At 31.5% G+C, this 7,137-nt stretch overlaps 1 pseudogene; it reads left to right on the top strand.

The window, feature by feature from the left end:
* LOC141417820 (olfactory receptor 10AG1-like) lies at nucleotides 1–6,906 on the top strand (annotated as a pseudogene).
* Nucleotides 6,907–7,137: the final 231 nt, after the last annotated feature.

The raw sequence follows: 7,137 nt of genomic DNA, 5'->3' as shown, positions 1-7,137 counted from the left end.
ATGGCCTACTTTAAAAAAAATCAGGAAGATCTCAACAAAATAATGTAATGATGAACCTCAATATCTTAGAAACATAAAAATAAACCAAAACCAGAAGCATGATAAAAATAATAAGAATAAGGATAAGGTAGAAATTAATGAAATGGGGACTAAAATGAACAATGTAGGGATTCCATGAAGTAATTAATTTTTTGAAAATATAAGAAGGATTAAAAAACCATAAACCCAACTAATCAAAAAAATTATGGATAATAAAAAATTACAAGTGAATAGTGATATCACAACAAATACCACTGAAATATAGGTGATGATTAGGGAATATAATGAAAACACATATTTTTGTAAATAAGAAAATTCAGAAGAAATGGATAAATTTCTTGATACATATGACCTCTCAAAGCTTAACCAACATTCCACAGATAACTTCATTGCTCCATTTTGAGCATTAAGTTGAAGTGATATTAAAATATTTCCAAAAAAAGAAAAACTAGGACAAGATAGATTCATTGCTGAATTTTAACAGATCATTATGAACAACTAACACCAAATCTCCTCAACATATTCCAGAAAATAGAAAGGACTGGAACATTGCCAAACTCATTCATGAAGGCCATATTATCCTAATAGCAAAACTGAATGTGGAGTAAGTAAACAAACAAACAAACAAAAACTATAGACAATTCCCTTTATGAACATAGATGTAAACATTTTTAATAAAAGTCTACAAAACATACTCAGTAAGACATTAAAACTACAGTGTGATCAAGTTGGTTTCTTTCCAGGAATTCAAGAATAGTTCAACCTACAAGATCAATAAACATAACGCACCACATGAAGAGAATAAAGGAAAGAAACCACATGATCATTTCATTACACAAAAAATGCCTTTGACAAAATACAAATTCCATTCATGATTAAAACAGTGAGGAAACTAGGAATATAAGAAAGTTACCTCAACATAATAAAGGGGATGAACCAATAGTCATCATTGAGCTAAAAGGGGAAAAACTGAAAGCAACTCTTCTAAATTCAGGAACAAGACAATGAATGTGTTCTTAGGAATGTGTCCACTCGCCTCACTCTACTTTACAGATTGGTTGACTATTTAGCCTGAACAGTAAGGCAAAAGGAAGAAATAGAAGGGACACAAACATAAAAGAAAGAAAGCAAATTGCCTATTGGCAGATGATAAAATCTTATATTTAAAAAACCTTTAAAACTCCACCAAACAATTCTTGATTATATAAACTATTTTGACAAAGTAGCAGAAGATAATGCATGTGTGGCTTTTCTATCAATCCATGATAAACACTATGAGAAAAATTCAGGCAAACACTCCTATTCACAATTGCCCCAAAGAAAATAAAACAAACTTAATTAAGACACCAAAAAACCTCTACAATGAAAACTATAAAACATTGAAGAAAGAAGTTTACAATGACACTAGAAGATGATTCATGACCATGGACTAGCAGAATTAATATTTTAAAAATAGCTGTATTACCAGGATTCAATGTAATTCTTACCAAAATTTCACTGTCACTTTTACTGAAATAGAAGGATAAATCAATCTTAAAATTTACATGGAAGCATGAAAGATCCCAAATAGATAAAGCAATACTTAGTCCAAAAAAGAAATACTTACAAGTACCTGACTTCAAATGATGTTATAGAAAAATAGTAACAAAAGCATCACAGTACTGAAACAGAAAAAAGCACACAGACAAATGAAATACAAAAGAAGATCCCGAAATAAAACCATATACCTGGGGCCATCTGATATTTTATCTATGTTGGAACAAAAACAGTCTCTTCTACAAATAGTGCTGGGAAAAATTGGATCTCCACACGTAGAAAATTGAAACTAGATTCCTATCTGTCACCTACAAAATCAATTCAGAAGTGTTCAAAGATCTTACGTTACTACTTTAAACATTGAAATTACTACAGGAAAACACTTGAATTATGCATAGACAATGATTATAAATAGACCCAATTGCTCAGGATATAAAAGTAAGAATTGACAAATGAGATTGTATGACAGGTAAAAATATTGCATATCCAGAGTATAGAAAGACCACAAAGTAAAAGACAAGATGTACAATTGACTAAACTGTTCTCAGAAGAAGTATAAATTACAATTAAATATTTGAAGAATTGTTCAACATCTTTAGTCATAAAGGAAAAGCAAATGAAAATGGCATTGTGATTCCATCTCACTCCTTTCAGAATAGCTGTCATCAAGACAGTAAAGAACAAATGCTGGCAGAATGAGAGAGGGGAAGGAACCCTTGTGATACTCTTAGTGGGATTGTAACTTATCGCAGGCACTTTGGAAATCAGTACAGAGGTTGCTTAAATAATTAAAAAGAGTACTACAATATGATCCTGTTATGTCACTCCTGGACGTAGTTCCAAAGTAATGCAAGTCAGCATAAAATACAGTACCTGCACATCCATGTTTATAGAAGCACTGCTCATAGGAGCCAAGCTATGGAATCAGCTGTAGTGTGCATTAACCAATGAGTGGACAAAGAATAAATGGCATAGATACACAAAGGAATATTATGTAACCATAACAAAAATGAATCTGTATCTTCTTCAGAAAAATTGATAGATCTGGATCATATTAAGTAAAATGAGCTCTACTCAGAAAGGCAAATATTGCATGTTTTCTCTTACATATAGAAGTTAGACATAAAAAATGACATTAATGTAAAAGAAGTGTTGTAAGAGGGTGAAGCAATGGGACGTTGGAGAGCCAAAGAAGAGGGTGCTGGATGAATATGATCAGAGTACTTTATACACATGTGTGAATATAGAATAGTGAACCAAATAAGATTGTAAGAAAAAAGAGACGAGGATTATCGATGGTATTAAAAGAGCTAAATTTGATCGAAGCACACTATATGTATGATGGACATATCACAGTGAACTCTCTTTGTGCAATTAATTATGCTAATAAAAGAAGAATGAAAATGAAAAGATTGGCATACACAAATTTTTTCACATTTTTTTTGTGTTACTGGGGCTTGAAATCAGGGCCTACACTTTGAGTCACTTCACCAGCCCTTTTCTGTGAAGGGATTTTCAAGACAGAGTCTTGTGGAAAGATTTGCCCAGGCTGGCTTTGAACCATAATCTTCCTGATCTCTACCTCCTGAGTAGCTAGAATTCAGGTGTGAGCCACCAGTGCCTGAGATTTTTTCACATTAAAAATTTTTTAAACATAACACATTACAACTAATATAAGTATATATACTATAATGTCTAAAAATAGAGTTAAATATAACCCAATATTATAAAGGTGGGGAATACTTAATTCAAAGAGACATTTTAGGCTTAGTCATCTTTCTAAACATTCAGTACGAGTTCTAAAAGTCATTACTATGAAACGAACACATAGTGATTTTCACAGGAATGCTTGAAAATACAATGGATCTGATTTAACTTGAAAGAAAACTACTCTTCTGTTAATTCTATAGCTACAATTGTAATTAATGGAATACTGAAATATTGAAGGACATCCTTAGGGCCAGAATAAAAGCAAGAAAAATTAATGCTATATCTAGGAGGTCTTGGCTGTTTTAATGAAGGTAGTTAAAACTAATTCAAATTGCAAAAAGCAGCCTTTTTAAGTAAGCACTATGAACAGCTACCTAGAGTATATTGATATGTTTATAAAAATAAAAAGAACAATTGCATGAATCTAGCAAGAATATATTCATAAATATACAATGGCAAGAGATCATATAATATTAGCAACCTATATGTCTGGGGAATTTTTAAAAATGGCCATTTCACAAAGAAAATTAAAATATGGAATGTTTAGAAAGATGACTACACCTATAATAATTATGATAAGAAAGCAGGTAATTTACTGAGGAATTGTGAAAAATAGTGGAAATTTAAATCACCAGCAAGGACTATAATTCTAAAATAGTTAAATTGTTAATATTTACAAACTTTACATTCATTTGAATTTCAGTGGAAAATGTCCAGCCTCAATAGCTGTGTAAGTGGCAGTAGCCACTACTCCAGTGGTGATAGGAGTAATAGAGATGGGAGGGAAGATGAAGAGTTCCAGAGAGTGTCCAGGACAGAAATGAAAGGGGGCATGGGTGATGGACACAGCAAGGGCTTGGAAATTTTCCAATTGCTATCATGAGAAATGACTCTCAGCACAGTATGCATGTGACAAAACACGTGGCACATTTTTTAAACATGTGGATAATCTATAACTCTATGAACTAAGGAAAATAAAATAGCAAAGAAATCTACGTCAATTTAAATGTGATAGCTAGAAAGAGTTTAACTTTTACTGGAAATAAATACCAGCCAATTAAGAGGTATCTCGCTAATATAGACTCACATTGAAATGGGTTAACTTTATATCAATGACAGAATAAAGGGAAGGATGGATTCATAGAAAGATTATAATTTTAGAAATGAACCAGAAATATTCTCAAAGAGAACCAGTCTTCCAGAAATTGATACCCTAGAGAAGATGATCCCCAGGGTGAACATGACAGTTCCTACTTAAGAGTAGTTTATGTTTGTAGCAAGCAATGATATTTGTAGAATTAGTATGATTTTCTCAGTAAGCATTACTTACAACATCTTACACTGCTACATGTACATTTATAAAGGTAAGTTATAACAGTGTTAGTTGACTAATTTATTTATGAACTGTTCTAAATTAATAAAAGAGAAAATCATGAAACTCTGTGTCCTTTATTTGAAAATGAATGATGTATTACATATCTCATATATCTCTTAACTTTCTTAAGTATAAATTTAAATAAGATGTAATTCAAATAATGTTAATGACATTAACAATGAATATAGTTTATTGAAAGCTAATACTGTTGCAAATAAGGAGGTAGGAGAGAATGTGTAAACATATATTAAGTCAAAATAATGACCCGATTGGGCTAGTAAATCTATAAATTGAATAGATCTGAAAAAATAAGAATATATATATCTGTTTTAGAAGGTTCGAGAGTAAGCATTAAGAAAATATAACAAGAATTATCAAGCAGTGTTTATGTCTCCATACAGGATGATCTTAATATGAAGGAGAAAAAAGAGTTTTTTGGCTTGATGTGTAACAAAAATACTTGAATGTCCAGATTAAATCACAATTGTGTTTAATCAAAGATGTACTTTTAAAAGACAGCCTTATGTATGAAAAAAAGAGAGCTAAATTTGAAAATTAGGGAATCATGTGACAGTGGAGAATCTTACATGGAAGGGAAATATGAAAAAAATAATATGAAGAATTGATCATACCTACTGATTAAGTTGAAGTATAGCTAATATTTACCATACACTGCATAGAAGGTATTAATAGGGACAATTAAAAAACAACATATTGAGATTTATGATTTACATATTTATTTTAAGGGATGGGAGACATAAATAAGTTAAAGCAATAATCATAAGTCTGTTTATTTCTTAAGTAACAATGAATTGATTTAAGAAAGTTGGTTCTCGTTTGGAGTCTAATATGAAGAACTTAGAACTCATTTTGAGCAAGCAAGAAAGAAAACTTCAAGTAAAAACTTTGGATTAACAAAGATAAGACATGATGATAATGCAGAGGAAAATAATATACCCCAACAAAAAACATTTGTAACGTAATTCCAATCTGAAAGTTAATGAAATGTTATTTCCCCTCAATGTGCTTAAAATGATAACTTTCATTTCTCAATACTCTTGGTATCATTGCAACCACGTCTAAAAAAGTGTATTAGATATTATTCCTTGAAATGATTTCAATTGCATATCAGTTTATTTCTGAAGTTTCAAATATGTCATACAAATAGAGGTAATGACTGAAATAATGTAAGAGATTATGAAAATATATTCATATACCTAGTTCTGGTAATAAAAGAGGCCAGTATGGTTTCAAATATAAATTTATTAACCACCTTGCATTTATAATATCTGCAGATGGAGAACAAATTAGAACAGAAAATTCAAAATGCCTCTACGATGTTGGAATTCATTCTCTTGGGGTTTTCTGATAGTCCCCATCTCCAGTGGATTCTTTTTGCAATATTTTTAGTCATATATTTTACTATCCTGATATGCAACAGCATTATAATACTATTAACAAAAATTGTCCCTTCTCTTCACATGTCTATGTATTTTTTCCTTCGTAATTTTTCCTTTTTGGAAATCTGTTATGTAACAGTCACTATCCCAAGAATGTTCATGGACCTTTGTACACAAAAATGAAACATTTCTTTGTCTGCTTGTGCTGCACAAATGTGTTTAATTCTTCTGCTTGGAGGCACAGAGTGCCTCCTCCTTACAGCAATGGCCTATGACCGCTATGTGGCCATCTGTAACCATCTCAATTATGCTCTAGTCATGAATGACAAAGTCTGCATACAGCTGGTGGCTGCATCCTGGAGCACTTTAATTCCATTCCAAATAGGACAAACCTACCAGATTTTCTCTTTACCTTTTTGCAGGTCTAACAGAATTAATCACTTCATCTGTGACATCCCTCCAGTACTCAAGCTTGCTTGTGGTGACACATTTGTGAATGAGATAGAAGCCTATGTAGCTACAGTGATGTTTGTTATGGGTCCCTTTTTGTTAATCATTACCTCTTATGCTAAGATTATCTTCAATATTCTGAAATTATCATCAGCCAGAGGGAGGTCAAAGGCCTTCTCCACTTGCTCATCTCACTTGGTAGTTGTAATTTTATTCTGTGGAACAGCCTGCATCACTTATTTACAAGCCAATGCAAATCAATCTGATGGCATGCAAAAACTGCTGTCCCTTTTCTACACCATTTTGATCCCAACCTTGAATCCCATTATCTACACTCTGAGGAATAAGGATATCATGGTGGCACTGAGACAATTAATAACCACATTATCAACATGAGCAAAACCCTTGAAATTCAGAAATATTATACTTTTAAAGAAAATTTTGTTCTTATGTTCTTCAAGAATAAAAACTAATATTTTGTCAATCATCCACCTTATATAAAAGTCTTTATTTTTTTAGTTTAATTAAGGGATTCTTTGTAATCAAAGTACAAATTAAGTTTATTATAAGATATATTTTTTCAATCAGCCTTTCCTTTTATTATTGACAATTATTAACTATATTTAT

Source organism: Castor canadensis, chromosome 1 (assembly GCF_047511655.1).
Source record: "Castor canadensis chromosome 1, mCasCan1.hap1v2, whole genome shotgun sequence".
Lineage (NCBI taxonomy): Eukaryota > Metazoa > Chordata > Mammalia > Rodentia > Castoridae > Castor > Castor canadensis.
Note: the sequence above shows the minus strand (reverse complement) of the source record. Positions and strands in the feature narration are given on the sequence as shown.